The sequence below is a fragment of the Pyrgilauda ruficollis genome, unplaced genomic scaffold (genome assembly GCF_017590135.1).
Source record: "Pyrgilauda ruficollis isolate IOZ18807 unplaced genomic scaffold, ASM1759013v1 scaffold43, whole genome shotgun sequence".
In the NCBI taxonomy this organism is placed as follows: Eukaryota; Metazoa; Chordata; class Aves; order Passeriformes; family Passeridae; genus Pyrgilauda; species Pyrgilauda ruficollis.
In genome coordinates this window covers 612300-633834 of record NW_024525823.1, presented here as the reverse complement: position 1 = coordinate 633834, position 21535 = coordinate 612300, and positions in this window count along the sequence as shown.

Below are 21535 nucleotides of genomic sequence, written 5' to 3'. Positions count from 1 at the left end.
AATGACTGTGTCTGCATCTGTGAGGCCTTACTGCAGTGATCTTTGTTTCCAGGTTTTCATTTCCTTTGTGTTCTGCAGTGCAAATGTGGATCACTCCAAGGTGTGTGCACTGACTTTCAGTTTGCGCTGAGGTCAGAATACATGCCCATTTTTGACTTATTTCTGTCTCAAAAGGACTTTGAGCCATTCACTTTCATGATTATTCTCCATACTTTTCCATACACATTTCTCCTAGTATTTTGAATTACATAAAATCCTATTTCTAATAAAACAGAATGAAAACATGTGCAGTTCACTCTATGCACTATTTAAAAATTTGTTACCTCTCCAGCGTAGAGACCTGAATGATTTACCTCTCCAGTGTAGAGACCTGAATATGAGGATCAGAAGATCAGAAGCACAGCTCTTTTCAAGCCTTGGTCTGGTTCACTTCTCAGGAGAATTCAAGGTAATGACCTCCTGTAGCCTTATTAATTTTAAATAAGTTTCTTGGGTGCCATTCACCTTGTATCAAGATGTGATGATTTTGGCTGGGATAGAGTTAATTTTCCTCATAGTAGCTAGTATGTGCTATGTTTTTAATTTGTGCTGAAAGCAGTGTTGATAGCAGAGGGATGTTTTCATTATTGCTGAGCAGTGCTTGCACAGAGTCAAGGCATTTTCTGCTTCTCACCCCACTCTACAAGTGAGGAGGCTGAGGCTGCACAAGAAGTTGGGAGAGACACAGCTGAGAGAACAGATCCCAATTGACCAAAGGGATGTTCCATACCATAAGGCATCATGCTCAGCATATAAAGCTGGGTTAAGAAGAGAGAAGGAGTGAGCATTCATAGTGATGGAGTTTTGCCTTCCAAATAACCTTTATGCACGATGGAGCATGCTTTGCTGGGGATGGCTGAACACCTGCCTGCCCATGGGTCAGTGATGAGGCAACCCAGAACTCTGAATGGATATAGCTAAAAATAAAAAATACCTAGGAATTACTAATGTATACATTGCACTTGTGTGCTTTGAAAAGGCCTCATCCAAATCTCTCTGTTGTGTTGAATAATTTCATATAAGCATGCGCTAGTCACCAGATTTTTATACAGTGTGTTAACTAGTGTAACTTGGCCTTGACTGAAGATCTGGCCTGAAGGTTGTTATCACATCCAGTTGCTTTCTGTTGCTGAAGCTGCTGCTTGTTGAATGCTCATCCTCACTGAAAGTAAGCAGAGATCACGCAGAGGAGAGACATGGAGTCTCAGTAGCTGCTACACATAGGGAACAAAAGAATTCTGTATGTTCTGTAGAAAGAGACAAAAAAAAAAATGACAGGGAAGCTGCTTGGTTTTGAGATTTCTTTTAACCTTAAAATACCCTCCTACTCATTTAGCATTGGCCCATTTGCAAAAAAATTATGCTAATCATACTGCAAGTAGTTGGGTTACTGTTAATGATCATGTAGGAAACATTGAGACAGAATTACATTGTGAACAGTTTGAACTGTGACTGTCATCTACCTCTGCTCTCTACCCAGACTGTTAAAGAAAGACTGTGTTTACTGTCAAAAACTGCTTTTCATAGCAGGTAAGTCATATAGAAACATGAGGGAATTTCTTTACATTTTTACTTCCTTCATTCTTTGGAAGTTAAAATGTCACTGATACCAACCCACACAAGGAATTTTTTCACACAGATTTTAAACTTTTGTGAACAAGGGTGGAGTCCATTGAGTGTGAAAGGCTTGGTCCTGGAGTGTTCTGACTGCTCCTTCAAGGAAGACACTGTAGCTGGGACTATCAGTACTCAGTACCCATCCAGAAAACTCCCAGAGAAATTCTCGAATAATAAACTGAGTTTACGCTGTTTGGTAGAGACTTTGGCAGTGGATTCAGGTAGACTAAGGTTTTTATCTAGTGAGCCTCTGGAGTCCCAGCTATGTCAGAACTTAACTCATAAGTCAATTTACTCTTACGGGCAACTATACAAGACATCTGGAGCAAGTTTATGTTTTATACTTCAGAGTATTTAAGGCTGTAGGAACCCAATAAATCTTCCATATTAATCTATAGCTTGTCAAAAGTTCTTATCTTTCACCCACATACTCCCCTTTGGGACCATTTGATTTGAGCTAAACCAAGCATTTCAGCCATCAGGTGCCTGAAGTCATAAATGCCACAGACTGGCACAAAAAACGTGTCAACAAGCAAACAGGTTGATGAAAAATAGTTGAGGAATGTGCAAGGTGACAAATTTTCCAATTTTTTTAAGGTAAGGAACTCTTGAAGAACACCAAATAACAATATTTAGGTTTATGCAGAATTGCTCTGTTGGCATTGAAAAACATACTTTCACCTTCATAGATTTTGAGCCTGGGATTTACATGCATCACATAAGTTATAAAGCCTAGAGAACACTATGGTTGTGGCCAAAGTGATATCTACATTACAGCAAGTTCAGGGTTTTTTAAAACCAAAAACATTATTTTGGTTCTAGGTCATGGTCTACTGTTTTGCTACATAGTAGTTCCTGTACTCTCTTAACAAAATGTATTAATCTTACTGTAAAGTTTTCTATAATTCTCATTTTAGCCAACCAACGTTTTAATGTTTTTATCAGCTCTTTTGAAGGATCTATAACCAGCAGGCGTGATTTTTCTCTTACTAAAACTCTAATAGTGGCTCCTGTTGATGTCCCACCACTAATAATATTTGGGCATCAATCAAGTAATGAGCTTATGAGCTACTATTTGCCAGTAATTTATATTCTTTAAACAGTTAACATTTAAAAACAAAAAAAAAAAATCTGGAGAAATCAGATACCATAAACAGTGTTGATTTCTTCAGCTGAGCATATAATCTTTTTGGTCTGAATTAAACCTTTACATTCTCATTTTATATATCTTCTTTTCCATAGAGCTCTACACACAATTTAAAAGGTTCAGAATTAAATGGGATTCCAGAAAAATGTCATGTGTCTCTGTCTATAAGTAGTATTTTATTTTAAGTAAAAAATTTTGAGAGTTTATAAGTGAGAAGGAAATGGAACTGATTAAAAAGTTAGCACTTCCATTTCTGAGTTTCACATTACCATTTTTTTCTCTCATTTTGAGAAATGATATATAATGGGACATCAGAATCCAACAAGAATGAATTGAAGGCATTAATTTACTTAGGACATGCAATTCACTGGAATCATTAATGCTGAGTTGAAAAACTTATTCAGGGAGTGGTTTATGACATGAAACTCTGTACATGCTTCTAGAAGCTAGTACTGTGACTTTCGTTCTAAAAATGACAAATAAATAAAAATAATTCAGAACTTTCAATTTCTTATTGGTTTTCAAAATCTGGTGTTTTCAGGTTCCCCAAGCAGTGTGAATGACAGATTTGGATGCTTCATGTCAGGTGTGCCCACTTCTGTCTGCATCAAAAAACCTTCTTTCTTCTTTCTTTCTTTCTTTCTTTCTTTCTTTCTTTCTTTCTTTCTTTCTTTCTTTCTTTCTTTCTTTCTTTCTTTCTTTCTTTCCTTTCTTTCTTTCCTTTCTTTCTTTCTTTCTTTCCTTTCTTGGATGACTAGGAACGTAAACATACAAGTTTGTGTTTAGAAAATATTCTAAATCCCAGAGACAACATTTGCATCTGAATACAGCTATTATGCTGAATACATGTACGGTGTTGATATGCATGTGGCACGATTTAGTTCCTTGTGCTATATTTCATATATCATGTACCTTTGATCATTTCATATTTTAGAGCCCTATCCAATCTTCCTTTTATTATTTTTGTGATGGATGATTGTAGCTGCTCAGTGGAGTGGAATGTTAAGAGTCTCAACAAAGAAAAGTGGAGTTGCCTAGTGTATAGGGCCTGAACATTACATTTTAGGTAAAAGGTACAATCCATTGTGGCTGACTAAAATAAGAAAAGCTTGATTAAAACCTGAAAGTTAAAACCTCTTCTGCAGAGGAATGAGTTATTTTTTCACTGTATGTTTATTCTGAAAGTTTTCTGCTTTTGACATTCAACATTCTTATTAAAGGAAGAAATATTTTTATATTCTTTAAATTTTTTCCTCTCCTTTCAAAAGCTGGAAAACCATACTCATTACACTGAATTAGATGGCCTTTTCAGCAGTGGGAAATAGAAATAAAACAACAACAGGGAAAAAATAAGCTTCTGAAAATGTCGGGAAGGTTTTATTGATAACCACTTGAGATAAGCTGCATTTTAAATATGTTCCTGAAATTTGGAAAGACCTCAACAGAATCATAATCAAGTACAATTGAAAATGTGAATAAACCACATTACAGTGAGACAAACTACCTATTTTACCTACCACAAATAAGTCTGTGAGGTAATTCAGATCATTCAATGTGTCTGTGGAAAGAACAGGTTCCCTTTCACATTTATTCTTTCTGATTAGCAGTTTTACTGTAAAGGAAAATAAAACCATGTAGTGGAAAGATGATAAAAGTGTTTATCTTCGGTTGTTTTTGTTTGTTTGATTTTGTTAGTTTGTTTGTGGATTGGTTTTGGGTTTGGTTTTTTTAATGTATAAGTTATAGATTTTCTCATAATGAATTAAAAACCTTAGCCATGGAATTCCCCATTTCTACCTTAAATAAAGGTTTGATAATCTTTGACACCTGTGAAATCTATGGCCTGACTTAAGTGGAAGGTCATGCTAAGTGATCATAAATCTTTCCTGTTCTGAAAATGTTTATACTTATGAATCCATGAGTGATGCAAATTCATCAGCAATTTCCTTATCCCAAAGGCATAATAAAAGCATATTTTTACTTCATCATTTCATTACACATAAGCATTTAACTCTATGTACATATAAATATATACACACACAGTATACGTTACTTTATGCAAATGTAAAAATATTGCATATCGTTATTATGTCAAAGCTCAGTTCTGAAAAATATCTCCTGGATCTTAGTAAGACTATCCAAATAAGTAACCTCTCATGCCCAAATGGTCATCAAGAAAGCATCCTATGCCCCTCTGACATCAAATGGAAGCTTTTCCATTAACAGAAACTACATAAAACCTTAATGTTCTCTTAAGTGATTAATAACAAAAACGAGTGTTCCAAATTTACTTGAATCTTTTGCAGTCTACCTTTAAATACATATAGGTATATTTGTTTCTTATGATAGAATCTGAGATTCTAGAAATTTACTATAAACTATTTGTGTTTTTTGTTGTTTTCCAAATGAAAAGTAGTGTCAGAAAATATTTTACTGGTTTATGCAGTACAAGAAAAACAGCTACATTCCACATAAAGGACTCTCAACTCTGTACTAAAATCTTAGTTGTAGTTGCTTGCATTAAGAAGGGGAACAGGCATGTTGCTGGTCCACTTAGCATTAAGGCAAGGGATTTTTTTGTTATGGTATTAGCCTAAACCTAGAGCAACTGCGGTAAAAGCTACTAAATCTATATATCATTAAAGCAATTGTATGGAAGTTCTTAGTTTTGTTTTTAAATCCTGATTTGCAGCATTATATAGTTATCTTTTTATTGGTAGTTACAGACCAATATGAAACTTTGATTAAACGTGTATCCTCTTCATAGAATATGGGCATTTCATTTGAAGTGATAATTGAGCTGAGTAATGTCTGTCTTCATGCCACTGGCTATTTTTCTCATGCAGTGCTTAATGCATTAATTTCTAAATAAGTACTATAGAAAATGGACATTTTCAAATAGAAAAATCAAAACAAAAGCTCTGGTGTAACTTTAGGTATGACTGTTTTGCACATTTTCAACACATAGTTTAAAATCAAAATAATTGGATTTTGATATCACAATCAAAAGCATCTTCCTGGCAACACCTGTGCAGAACAGAACAGAAATCTACCTTCAACAAAGAGGCTGTGAAAGGTTACTTCTATGAAGAGCACAGGTCATATTTAGTTGCTTGTTTTACTTCTTGGATGCAGATTAACATCCCGGCAAATTGAATTATCTATTTTAGGTAGCACGGTAGCTGGGACAATTGAGAAGTGGAATCCATGTGGAGTTATCATCCATTTCTATCTCCTCTCTACCTCTTTCTAAGACAGTCATTATGTCATTAATATGTCCCTGAAAACTTTTTCATAAATGCCATTATTAAATTTGGGCAAAATGCCTTTTCCACCTTGGAAAAAATACTCAAGTTTTTTTTTTTTTTTTTTTTTGTAATCTTAAATGAGGGCCAAATGTACAAATCTTAAAGAAAATAGGTGTTAAACAACTGCTCACACAAATTAATGTCACTTGTTCTTTCAACATTTAAAACTTTTTAAAAATAATTAATAATTTTACTTTTAAAAATCAGTTTAATTAATTTGCCTATGAGAAAACATATTCAAGGAGAAAACAAAATTATCTTTTACAATCAAAAAAATCCAACCAAATAAATTTGTCAAAACTGCTCTTGTAAATAATTTTGCTTTTAGAAGACATGCATCTTCTGCCATCAAATATTAGCTCTTGTGCAAAGGTTTTGATTACTTTCATTAAAATTTGTATTTTTGTGACAAATGATGCTGACAAGTAATTTTATTAATCTGTGTGATTAATAAGCGGTAGAACTGAATATAATATTTTCTAAATCAAGAACTCAAATGATTAAGTGTCAGTTCTGTGTATTTGGTAGCAGACCTCAGATCAAAGCAACATGGTATAATGGTTTAAAAAAGTACATGAATTCTTGTTTGTTAGAACCAAATGTGAATAGTAAGGATTCCAATATCATACAAAGTCTTTAAAGTAGGTACCTTCCAGAATTTAATGATGGAACTGAATTAAATAAGAAGTAGACTAAGTACTTCAATGTCTGGCATTTATTACTTTTGGTTTTAAGACAAAAGAGTCCAAAGAACAAGAACTGTGCTGCCAGACCCAGTAATAGCTAAATTTTCTAGTTGAAAAGGTTTTAAGACCCAGACCAAGGCTGGTCATCCCAGATGGAAGAGGAATGTCACAGTACTAAAAACCGATATTTCAAGAAAAGTCTTAAATAGAAGTACATTGAGGATTTGCTAGATATTACAATTTTTCCTATAATTTTTCCTATACAATTTGCATTTCAGGGTGCTTTTCATATGTTCAGAATAGAAAAAATTCCATGAGAAGACAAGTATACTGCTCTTGTACTAGGTGCAGCATAGTTGATGTCTAACAGGATCCTAATTTCCTGCCAGATGTCAAGTCTGAAGTTCAGTTTGAAACTAACATACCTAGACACCAGTTCTCCAGGTAAATCTAGCTCAAATTGGTATAGGAAAGCTTCTGGGCAAGAATCATTGCCAGAATCCTTTAAGAATTACCTGAAAAGCCAAGAGTGTGGTGGAATAATTGCTTCTAAATCTAGAATACACGATTCTTTCCATGGGATGTGTTCCCTGTCAATCACAGAGCTTAAACAACTTAAGGTAGCTGAAATAGTGGTGGCTTAGGCCTAGTCTTAGAATAGTCAGTGATAGTTTTAGAATAGTCAGTAAACACAGCTGGAGACTGGATAGTAGAAACATAACTGAAGACTTTGCCAGGCATCTCTCCTTAAGAAGTCTTAGGTGACTGAAAGAAAGAAGTCCTAATTTCTTTCAGCCTATTAATCTCAACCTGTGAGTGGCATGTACTGACAAGTGGCAATGAAACAGACATAAGGAATGTTTTGCTATTTCACTAACTAAAAGGGAAACGTGGACGAAGGAAATTGCTAAATTACTGTATACATTAAAAAAGAGATAAGTAATCGTATATTCTCTTAAATCAGTCCTCTTTGTTTCCCTTTCCCTTTTTCCCCCTTTCCTTTTCCCTTTCCCTTTCAAGCAGATATGTCCTCCAAAGAAAGCTATTGTTCTGCCATATTTCTGGAATGCCAGAAGAGAGAACTCTTAAGCTCAACTCTGGATGCTGCTGAAAATGCTTAGTAGCTTTTCTTAGTAGAACGTGTAAAAGAGAGAGGGAAGAAGAAGGGAACAGAGCAAAGAAAAAGAATTGAGAGTAATAAGAGGACAGATACGGTTCTCAGTTTCTTCATTGTTGCAATATCTGTCCCCTCAGATGACTGACTAACTTCCAGTAAGGAAAAAGCAAAATCAAGAGCAAAACCAACAACAAGACTAGGAAACTCAAAACAAAACAGTCTGCAGAAAACCAAGAGGGACTGTTAACTATCCTCTTGGCATGCACCATTGCTTGTTTATTGATGCAGATGGGATAGAGTGAATATGGCTGAGAATTTAGCACAAAAAGTGAGAATTCAGATTAATGACTCTCAATTCTAGAGAACAGAATAGCTGGTTATAGATTTTAATTATTCAAGATTTACTATCTTCCATTTAAAAACCACAAGAGGACTTATGCATTCCTCATTGTTTCAGTAGATTTGGTCCATATCCTTTAGTACTGAAATATTAATATTAAATCTGGAGATTGGTGTTTAATTTGATTTCATAGATCAGTTAGGCAACCAAGGGAGCAGATAATTGGATAGCTGCAGTCTGCTCTTCACTGTAGAGGGTCTTTTACAAACCTGACAATCCACTTATTTTTTGGATTTAGTGGTTGAATAATTTGCTGTAGAGAATAATTTTCAAATGTTGTAATAATTTCTTAGAGTCCTTTAAGTAGAGGGAGCTGGTAACAAAGAAGTCATCATCTAATTTCATTTCTAATGTAATTGTGGATGTTGATGACCGTATAAAACTCCTTAGTGACACTGATCAGACCATCTCAAATGTCATTTCTCCAACATGTACTGATATGGCTCACTTGAATACTTAGGTTCTCCAGTCGAATCCTGGAAACTGGGCTATTGGAGAAGGATCATAACATCACTGTCTTTGGGATTCACTCCCTCTTGTGGCAATAAGTCACAACAATTGATGTGGTTTACACATTTTGCATCTTTGTTTTTTAAACAGTTCCTGCTACCGTTATTACTTGAGACAACAGTTATGCTAGCATTTAGAATGACAGTTGTAATGATAAATGAAGCACTATTTCAATTCCACTGTGCATCAGTGTCTGTTCACACACAGTATGTACATATTGTTAATGTATATACAACAGTAAACTGTCACATCAACAATATTTAAGCACACTGACTCAGGCTAAAGTGGACCAAAACCAACCCCCAACAAATCTTTCCTAAAATGTTTCCTGACTACATTTAAAAAACCCAACCTACTTTCAAAGGATTTCTTACTGCTGCTAAACTATCTTATCATTTCAGAGGCAGTCTGCTGCAGATTCTCCACAGGAACATATAAGACTTTGCAATACTGGATGCATTTTGCAAAGGTACTGCATGCACTGCTGAATAATGAAGTACTTAATATTCTGCAGAATGTCAAGCTTTTCAATTTATGACACCCAGGTTACTTCAGCACAGTGGATAGAATTTTATTTTTTAGTAACTTGAAATTAAAAATAAATTGGACACTAGATCATGCTTTAAAATCATGGTCTATTAAAAAAGTTTCAGATGGGACTGTTAGGTTAACTGGAACATCCACTAGAATGGGCAGAAAAGTGGCTGTATGCTAGTGCAGAAGACGTGTGTATGTTGGGTCATAAGGATAAAATCAATTACATTTTTGTAAGAACAAAATTGAAGTGCTCCCAAGATTAGCTGCCTAGCGGTTAGTGTGACAGGTGGAACCCAACTCACCAAAAAATGAGACAAAAACCAGAGTATATTGAGAACTTAATAATTTTGTAGTGAGAGCAGACTAGAAACTGGGTGCAGAGGTTTAAGGAGACAAAAGAAGCTCACCTGTCCTCTCTTCCTACCTTTTTACCCAGTTCTTTTCCATATGGAAATAAAACACAGCTGTGATCATTTTATGTACCATGCAGCAGGAATGGTAAGATCAGAGAAGTAGATTGTTCACACACAAAAGAATTTGCAGAGTGTGATAGTTCACACTATATGTGAAATGTAGGACACAAACAAAAAAAGGATGAACTGTGACAATTTTGAAAAAGGTCATTAAGTCTTCTTTGTTCTGAGCATACAGAAAGTGAAAAAAGAGGTTATTTCTTTTTCTTCTGTAAGAGTACTTTATCTTCTATGAGGAAAAAATCTGAGCATAAAGAGGGCCTTCTGACAGCATAAAATGTGTAGCATATGCTAGGTTTCAGGGAACCTGCAAAATGTTGCTTTTTGACTTTTTTCTTTTGTAAGTTTAAACCTTGCACAGAAAGACTAACAGTTGAAAGTGCTAAACTACTAAAAATTTAGCATATTCATAATTACTTCTGGCAGTGGTGTTAAGAGGGAAAAAACTACTCTTTATTTGGAAATTAATGTCTTGTCTTCATACTCTTTTCCAATTTTATGAAAAAAGTGGCTAAAATGAGGGGGTTTTACGTGGCATCCTTTGAAATATTATCTCCATTAAATCTCCACTAACAATGCTTTATGTGTAAAGACTAGGGATTGTAGAAAATTCTGTTAAAAAAATAGCAGCAGCACAAGAACACCTCTAAAATCCAGTACCATCTCCAAATAAAAGAAACAAAAAGCAAAGTAACAGAGCTACCAAAAGGTAGCAAATGGATTTGTTGTCTAGAGACAATCTGAGCACAAACTGGTGCCATTTAAACACATGTACTATAATTGAACTACAAGCTAGATCCATAGGAACAATTGAATGCTAAGTGAGATCCCTAAGAACTCTAAAGAGATTCGTAAGTGAATTTACAGGGAATACTGCATGAATTGATAATGACAAATTCACCAAATTCTCCAAGTAAATGGCTTCCAGATGTTCACTGTTCCCATTATTTTTGGGAATCCAAAGACACATGGACACATATAAGGACATATGGGTATTATTTCAGGCCATTTTAAAATAAGCTACTTGATTAGTTATGTAGATGCTCTTTGTTGTTTTGGGTTTTTTTTTTTCTTTAATACTTCTGTTGATTTAAGGATCACTGTATAGGCATATTTATGGGACTCAAGACTCAAGTATGTTCTCATTAGGTTTTTGATATGACTAAATCTACTTTAAAAAATCATGCCATGTACCAATTTGCATTACAGATACCCAAACTAATTTAAAAATCTGGAAGAGATATTACTGACTTGTGTGCAATACAAATTTCATATATGTGAGAACTGAGAAGGTTCTCAGACTTGCTGGGTTTTGTTTGTACCCAATGTCCTTGTGAAAACTTGCATTCATTACTGTGAAGTACTTCCATCTTCAAATGATAGATTTATATTTAGTAATTGATTAAGTCTGAGATTGCTTTTATGCAAATTTAGCCATCAACACTGAAATGTCTTTTCTTAGTTTTCTGTGTGGACAATGAAGGGACACGTTCTTGCAGAGGGTGTTTCTGTCTATCCCAGTAAAGATATCAAGGCAGTGGTGATGAGTTGCTTTTAGGAAGTTTGCAATTTACCGTCAGAGGGTCTTAGCTTTAGGTCCACAGCCAGGATCCCAGATGATTACCTTAGGTTTGATATATAACTAGTCATTGACTCCATATGATAGGAATCATATCCTTAAATTATTACAAACATTACAGTGTGAAGGGCCACTCATCCATCTGCTTGATTCAATAACAGGACTTTGACAGGGGCTTACAAGAGATACTTGACAGAATACACAAAAAATCACGCCACGGACAGATAAGAAACCATTTTTCTGTGTGGTACTTTTCAAGTTGATTAATCAGATCTTGGTTTATGCCTTTAAGCAACTAGATGAATATGAATTCCTAGTTTTAGATGTTAAACATATTAATTATCCTTGAAATTAAAGAACATAAAACCCCTAGAAAAGAATTTCCAGCACTTTGTTTAAGTGTGGTTAAAGAATTGTGCCACCTATTTATAAAATAGGGAACTTCTGCTGCTCTGAGCTCTACCATAGCATAACTCCTGGTGACAAATGAACTCTGTCAGAGCAGGTAGCTCAATGTAGCTTTCTGCTGTGGAAATACAATGTGACCACACTGCTCCTAAGGCAAATATTATTCTCTCAGAATACTCTGCTCCAAGTTATAATTTGCACATTCCAACCAGTCATGCAATGAAAAGTTAAAGAGAACCTTGTAGAGGAAATCAAGCATGTTGGGTTATGTTTTGTGATACACGGTTCAGTATTAAGCACTGGAAAATAAGATGTATATGATATGAAGTCCCATGTGCATTTGAATACTTCTTACACATAAAGGCTTTTATATAATAAATTGGAATGACATGAAAGGAAAACTGTAGTGTTCATAATGTGCAAAAACCCTGTCACTTAAATTAACCGCTAAACATAGGTTCTGTGGTTGCACTAAAACTATAATATAATTGCATTAGTTTCATAGCAATAATAATGTATATAACCTTAGTCAATGTTAAATAATGTGAAAGGCAGTAACCTCTGTACCAACGCATTACGCACACCAAGATATGAACGTATATTAAATACTTGGCTTGTTTATCATTATTGTTTGGCCTCTTATTAATTTTAAATGAAAATTATAATTAATATTGTTAGACTTTAGGCCTTGAAATAATGCATGACACTCCCCAGGTAAACAATCTGCCTATACTGCATTTACAGAAATAAACAAGTCATAAGCACTTTTAAGGAATAAATGAAGGGCTAGTCTATATTTTGCTTTCAAGAAGTCTTTTGCATTATATTTCAGAGATCTATTTAAGAAATAGATGATCACACAAGTTTTCAAACTTTGTATTTTCAGAAATTCACAACCTGAATACTCAAAAAATTTTTATTCTTTTCTCTTACATTCTTTGTCTTCAGGATTAAAAGCATCACGCTAGACTTTTCTGGAGGAATCTTGCACAGAAGTTTCAAATTTTTGTGGTTAAGACATTGCAAATCTCACAAAATTTTGATTTCTGTTGACTTTCTTTAAACATAAAGGAAACATGATGTGCAATAGTCAAGCTGACTTCCATTGTATTTTCTAAATATGGCATACTATCCTTATTTCAGGAACCAATTTTGATTTTTTCTCCTTTCTCAGTATTATTAAAATGTGCATCTACCTTCTATTTCTGAGTCAATACTATCTCTACAGTGATCCAAAGAATCCTTCTCTAGACTTTGCCAGGCTTATATTGCATTGCAGGAAAGGTCTCTTAGCACTGAGTGCAATAACCAGAAAATGCCAGGCTTATTTTCATAGAGACAGATGGTGACTGTAAACAATGCCATCCATCCTACCTTTCTGTGCATGACTTTATGCAGAGTGTGACTTGAACTCATCCTTGTGCATTCGAATACCTTACTGGCAACACTAAAGAAGAAGCAAAGAAAGCCAGCAATGAATTTCAAGTAGAGCCTCTTAAAGAAATCCAAATATTGTAACACGTCTTCCACCCTTTTCCTGCTAAACTGTTGTGACTCTGCATTGTCTCCAGTGACATACAATGTTTAGAGCTGATACTCGAAACACTCCTTCAAAGGCTGAAATCCAGCTGGAATTGATAGTTTAATTCCAGGGGCTTTAGTACTGTTTTACCTCTTGTTAGCCAGAGGAAATGAAATACATTGGCTTTATGCCCAAATCATATGACTTAATACATGGAGTAAATATCCTTGAAATAATAGTTAAAATGGGGATTTTGCACTATTCACTTAAAAAAAAAAAAAAAGATTATTTGAAAAATAGTTTGCATGTGTTCTTTTAAGAGAAGTTTTTATATTGGTTTATGTGTCTGTAAAGTTAATTACACCGAGAGACTTTATCTCTATTGATAAACTTAAAAGGTCACCTGTCTTGGAAAAAAAGTCCCACAATGAAAAAAATCCACTTAAAAGCGTATAGTCATTCTGAAATTGAGGCAAGCTCAATTTCTAAGTTAGAGAAGTAGCATTTTGTTAATTGGCATGCTCACATTAAGTATTTAAGATTATAATTAATTACTTTCTATACTCTTAATTGAAACATTACAACATACTTGGTTACTATTTAATTAGGAAACACATTAATTATATATCAAGGTCTTCAATTGTTTATATAGCCAAGCCTCCCCTTTGAAGGGAATTCAGCAGTAAACAAGCCAAGGCTCAGCAGAGCATTCTGGCATGAAGATGCAGCGACATTGGTGTTGTTGTGACTTACTTTGATTTGCACGGGCTAAGCAGTGATCAGTGAACAAATTCATGGGAATTCAGCCTGCCCTGCTCGGATGAGTCACGAGAGCAGGTGTGTCTCAGTGCACTCAGACAGTGTTCCGTGCACTCGCCCAGATGCAGGCAATGTGCAATCTCATGGAAAGATGCCGTATTAGCAACTACCGTAGAGAGTCCTCAATGATAAAGGGAAGGAATCAATTGTAATGGAAACAAATTTCCTGCCATTAATTTCTTCTGGTATAGTTTATTCTAATTCTCTTAATATTTGAATTTGAAAAATAAAAAAGGATAATAGTAGCTTTATGCAGATATATTTAAAATATTTTTCCCTTCTGGGAGGTGATAAATTTTGGTAATTTATCCTCCAGCTATATATGGGATTCTTGTATAAAAGGGGAAATCAGTTTAAATATCCTGGAAATGAAAATGCACAAGAAAATATTTACTTTAGAAATACACTGAACTAAAAAGAAAACCCAAAAGTCCCCTGAACAAGTAAATGAAGTAGCAAGAACCAAGCCAACAAAAGTCTCTCAGCAACTTTATGACAGATAAAATTTACACCAGGCTTTATGACAGATAAAATTTACAAATATTTTATCAGAATAAAAGAAAATGAGTTCAAAATTTTCTTTTGTCATGAAGGTATGACAGTAACAAAATTTTTTTTTTTTTTTATTATCTAGTATGTGTATCTTGTGCATTCAGTGTGTGATCCATTGAGGTTAACTTCATATCATACTTGAGTCAAAGCAGAGACTATATAAGGAAAAAAGTTCTATTTTCTCCATTCTACTGCTGAATATTTTTCATTTCTTTACAAAGTGTGTGCAGCCCTGATTTTTTTTTTTGTATATTCATTCCTTTATTTTCTGATCTCTTTTCAAATATAAAAATATATAAATTCTAGACTAAACATGTTAGGATTCCTTTTCCCTTTTTGATCCCTCTAGTTTTGCTGACATTTTTCTCTGTTTTTGGATTCCAGAAATTTTGTCATCTCTGCCAGGAGACAGGGGAGTACATGGAACTAGGACACTTGTTAGCTAGACAAGGTTTGACTGAATTCCAGCACAGAGCCAATTCTGTGCTTCTTCCTACAGCTGAAGGATGATACATTAGCTGATAGTGCTATTGGTATGTGCACAAACCTTGTAAAGCTTTCCCTAAACAAAGGAGAGAAGTGGTTCCCAAAGTCATACCCTAATTACACAAAAACACAAAGCCAGGAGAAAAAAGTGACAAAACGCCCCCCAGATAATATAAATAATTTTAAGATACACAGAAATTTCAAAACTGCTACCCTGGGTGAAATCCAGTCTTCACCTGGAAAGCAAGACATCTGTGCTTACTGACTTTATTAAGATTAAGATTGTACTGCTCAGTCCTGTTTAAAGGAAATTGTGGACTTCAGTTTGAATTATATCTTCCACTGAAATGGAAAGTTCACCTACGTCTGCTCAGTTTTCCCTCAGGTATTGTTAACTAATTTGTGCCAAAAATCAACACAATTCCAAATAATACAGTTTTATGTAAAAAATAGATAAGAAAAAATATTCTATAAAACTGGCAAACCTGGACAACTCAAAGGACATGGTACCAAAAATGAGGCTGATGCTCAACTGGTTTGAATTCCTACATCTATCTCCATCAGAACAGTCAAGAGCTGGCTCCTGGAGAAGCCATGATCCTTTTCTAATTGCTATGTCTGTGTCAGTAATCATATCAGAGAACCTCCTTGGTAGGAAGGCAGACAGGTGGGAAGAGATGAGTAAAAATATTTTAGGAATAACCTAAGATTTTGGGGCAATTCTAGTCTGCTAAAATTATATACTATGGCAGAAGTTCACAAAGCTGTCACCAGGCTCTAACTGACTGAAAATCAATGTTAGCCTTTGTACCAACATTATGGTGAGCAAAGCAGGGATACTTCTGTTAACTTCAAAGTCTGTCTGTCTCACAGTTTATAGTGTGATTATGCTAGTCCCTCTGTTATATACTATTTTATTTATACACACACACATGCATGTATATATATATTATATATACAACCTTTTACTCTGTGACAAAGATGCAGTGGAGCACCCATCACCCAAAGGGAGTAAATTGCTCTACCTCACATTTAATATGAGAAAACAAACAAGAAAAGTGGTTTCTTTGCAGTAATAGCATTACTGATACAAATTCATTACTTACCTTGGAGTGACCTTTCCTTATGTCAGTTCCTGTGGGACCATGAATGGGCTCTCTCATATTTACACAGCTATAAGGATTTATACCTTGATTTATTATGGATATGTTTTAACAGATTCTACATCAACTGCATTGGGAACTTGTAGTAAACTGAGTCAAGAGTGAAATTCAATCATGATTGTGTATAAATCAGTGAAAGTGATAGATGTTAAACTCTATCAGAGACATACTATTGTAGTACTATTGTGCTGGAGAATATTTCTCAGTCTTATGGCCTGGGTTTAATGTGTCATTGGGTACCACAGCATTCAAAAATATTTAGAAATAGGTGAAAAATCTAAGCCATGCAAATTATTAATTATTTAATTTAATTTATTATATTTTAATTTATTTTAATTCCAGTTGCATAAATATGCTAGAGGCTTTGCTTTCCCTTAGGATATTTCTGCCATCACATATGACTAGGATTCTAGGGAGAAGATCTTTTCCTATCTGGAGCTTTATAGTTGTGTTTGTATGTATGTATGTGTATGTGTGTGTATGTATGAGTCACGTTGCCTTTTCTTTAGCTGATTTAATAAAAGCCTATAGAAAATAATGTTCTGACACTGAGCTTGTCCCAGAAGACTAACAAACACTGGATATTTCATGATCAAATTTTTTTTTTACTCAAAGTCCCAAGATAAAATACAATATATAAACCTGTTTCACTACATGAATCTACATATTTCTCTATTTTATTCTAAGTGTATATAAATTACGGCATGAAAAGCCACTAATGCTTAAAATGTCATTTCAATCCTAGTGAAATTCTTTACAAAAACAATTCAAGACACATACGTTTTTTGCCTCGAGATACAACAATGCAACTCTATCTTTCTGAAATCTGTATGAATAGATTAAACTGACTGGTTTTGCATGCCACAGTACATGGTAGTTATCATTGCCAGAAAGAAATGGCATCAGTCTTTTAAGGGGATCACTTGACGTGAAATCTAGAACATGCACTCTCCAGAATGTGTCATGATAATGGCTATCCAGTTATTCAAAATAAATTTTTATGGTGTAGAATATGGCTTCCACTGTGCAAATTCAAAGGCTTATATCTATTTTTAAATTGTATTCAAAATGGTATCTAATTGTATCTATTTTTCTTCTTTCTTTATAGTCTCTGTTGAATCAAAAATACATAATTTAATTCATGTTATCTCCTTGCATAGTCTTTGAGAGAGATGGAAAAAATATAACCAAAAAAAAAGGAAAAAATATGGAAAAAAATATAACCAAAATATAACCAAAAAACTGCAATATTATGACAACTATCATATTGTGTGTAATAGTATGTTTCACCAAAATAACCCAAATAGATTAGAAAACAAATATTCTTTAATAAGGTTTTTCTCTTTCAGCTATAAGGCTGTGAACTGGATGTCAGGTTTTCTTCTTGTCATCAGCAGGAAATACAATTTGGTGAAGATCAACATGTGAAAAAAATTAGTGAAAAAAACTTGGGTGGGTGTCTCTGGCAAGAGGACACCCTCACTCTCTCACTAAGGTGCCCTGGGGTATCTTCTGCTTGATACTATTTGGACCTTCTACTTCACTACTATTCCTGCTACAAGGCAGCAGAAAATGAAGGCAAATTTGTGTAAAATTTGGCCTGATCTCAGTCTGCCAGAAACCTCTGAATCAGATAGTCCAAGAACTATAGTCTTAATATGTGGAGTGAGGCACGATGAGTTTGTTTAAAAGAAATTAGAATCTAGCAGGCTTTCAAGGATAAAATTATTAATATTCAGTAATTTCAGTGACAGCAATTACAGAGAACTACATAACTGCAGACAGGAGACAATATTAATCTGAATTTACCAGATAGATGTTTCTGTCACATATAGAATCACAGAGAGAAAGAAGACAGAAAAATATTTACCATCTGAAGAGAGAGCAGGTTGTAAAAAAAAAAAAAAAAAGCCACCTGCCAAAGAAGATCTTCAAGAATGTAAATATATCTTTGCAAAATTTACAGCTGTTCATAGAGGAAAAGCATGATGAGAAAATTCATCAGTGATGAGAAAATTCATCAGCAAAGAGAAACTTTCAGAGAGGAATATTAGAAACCTGCAGAAAATCTTTACACATAAATAAGCATATTATAAGTAGAAATGAAAGAATGTTAAATTTTCAAACCAGAAGTCTAAAACATGAAATACTTTCTTTATTGCACTTTTAATACCTGTATGAGATCCTTTTTAACTACCTAGATCACTCAAAGTATCTCCAGTGGCCATTAGCTATCACAAAATATCTGGAATTGAATTTCAGGGCAGGTAGCAAAGTAATCTTTGTCAAGGACATAGAATCTGGATTGCCATTATTTTTCTTACAAAATTGTAGAAAACAGAATATAAAGATATTCTAAACCTGCTGATGTCTGAGCTGGCAACAGATTCTTGAAAAGCCCTAGGAAGCCCCAAAGTGGCTTAAAAACAGCCTTGCATTTCTTGGTCCAATCACAAAAACATGTACAAATAAGAACCTTTTTATTCTAAATAAATAGTTGGCTGATGTTTTGTTACCAGTTACTCAAGGTATCAATTGCATATTTGTGGTATTATAAGGAAAGGGGCATCTCTGTAACCCTGGTTCCCAATCTTCACAGATGCTTCATATAATTCATGATGATAAAAGATCATTAGGTCTATCATTCATATAATTTCTTGATAAAGGGGTTGTTCCCACTTATAAATGAAGCAATTTTAATGTATTCTTGTTTATCCACTTTGCATTCTATTTTGGCAATTTAAAATAACCTTGCTGTTGCAATTAGTAAATAGTAACGCCTCTTTACACTTGACAACAGAGCTCACTGTAAATGAGAATCATACAGGGTGTAAAGGTAGCATAAACTGATGGCACACATGGGAAGAATTCAGTACAAGATATGCTTTGGAAATACTTAGAGGTCAAAGTAAAACTTACGTTTAGTGGAAAAAAGTTTAATATTTGGTTGAACTTTTTTTCAACTGAAGTTGAAAAAAAAGTTGAAAAATATGAAGCATGTTTTTGCTGACCAGTTTGTTACCCTGGATTTAGCCCCCTTCATTTATTCATACCAAAGCTTCTTCAATATTCCCTAAATTGATGTCTTCATTTTACTGCAAGTCATTTTCAAGTCCAAATAACTTAAGATTGCTCTCAGACATTTATGGATCAGTGTATGTGTTTTCAGTCTTCATTATTGTTCACAACATCTTCTAAAAAGCTTCAGATTACAGTGATTTAATTTTTTGTTTTATGCTTTTTATTTACTGTAGCAAACTGAAACTTCCTCTCTTCTCCTTACTTTTATTACACAGTAGAAACCTCTCAGTGATTGCAGGGGGAAGATGGGTCTGGAAAAGATATATCTCTCACTTGACTATTGTAATACACCAGTACTCAAAAGGAGGTCTTTGCACTTAAAAAAAAAAGTTGTACTTGACCGCTTTCCTGCTGTAGAATTCCATAATGTCACGTATTCCTTTGGAGGTATAAATAATGATGCCCACAGAGACTTAAACATTGACAAGAAGTCGAGCAGTTGAGTTTCTACAGCTCCTACTCACAACACAGACATCATAAGCATCTGCTTCAAGCCACAGAAAGAACAATAGAGAACAAAAGAAAAGGAAGTAGCATTAGGATCTGCCAGAAATGTCAGCTCTGTATATCTTATATCTACATAAGCCTCCAGAGTCCACTAACCAAACAGCAGCTGAAAGAATAGAGTTTACGCATATGCCTAGAGGAAAACGCAGTGGTGACTAGAGGTGGTTCTGGGACATGAAATCCTGCCTGTTTGCTACATTACAAAGAGAATTTTATAGGATTATGGAATACAAGAGCTAGATACATTTAATGAAACTAAGGGCCAGGATTCAAAAAAAAAAAAAAGGCGGGGGGGAAACGGGAAATAACCAAGGCTAACAATGGACAAACATTTGTTTTTTTACATGGGCAGTTTGAATCACCTGCACACAGATTAGTTATGGGTTATTAGCCCATTGTCTATCCTCCATGAATGTTAGACTGCTCCTGGCAGAAAAAAAAGTGGAGTCTCCTCAAGCAGTGTTCAGCATAGGTTTGGTATTTGGATTAGTTTATTGACAAGGTCAATGAGGAGCAGAGGCATAAGAGTGTGGTTTCTATTTCTTTCTTTCACACCAGTGATATTCTAACCAAACTTACACTTCACACACCTTTATGCCTTTCAATTCTATCTGTATCTGTATTTTCGTCCTCCTTTCACAGTAAAAATGAACAGACTCCATGACATTATTTGTTGTTAATGCCCTTTTTTATAATGTGTCAAGATGAATTATAAAAAGGGCTAAAAACTATCATAATGTTCAAAAGAAAGAAAATGTTATTAATGTTCTGATATCACAGAGTAAATGGATGTGGAGAGAAAAAAAATAATTTAAAAATTAAATAGTAAAATTTCTTTCTAGAGGTCTCATTTTTGTCATAAAATTACTGCCATTTTACAGACTGCCTTTAAACACACTTTATTATTATATTTCATAATTAAACTTTCAATATTCTCTATCAAACCAAGCACATTATAGATTAGACTGCTTTATATCAAAACATCCCCAAGTAAAAAAAAAAAAAAAAAAAAAAAAAAAAAGCCCTTTAAATTTTGTAGTGGTGACATATGAAATTCACTTGAACTTATTTTTTAAGTAAGTGATTATTATGGTTTCCAGTTACTGTTAGCTTGATACGTTTGATTAAATTTAAACTGCAAACAACAAAACACATTTACTGCAGGTTCTGACCCCTGTTTTTTATACTGCCTTGACAGATCAGACCAGGAAAAGGATTTGCAATTTGGCAACATACCTCAAAATTTCCCCTAGTGTACCTGGGAATATAGGAAAAGTTGGTTCTCTGAAAGCACAGAGAAGGCTGCACTAACACAAATGAAAACAAATAAATTAAGGAGATGAACATATGAAAAACAGGAGATATGATACTAGAAGTAACGAGATTATGCTGATATATTCAGATTATTTATTTATTTTTCTTATTGTTAATACCTTTTTTATCGTGGAGGGAAATGTTCAACTGCAGCTGAGTCTGCAATGCTTCTGATGAAAAGCCTCAGAAAGTAACAATTTTTGTAAAAATTTTAAGTAAATCTATGATTTTCCCTGAATGTAAAGATTTTTTGTTTGGGATAAGATTCCT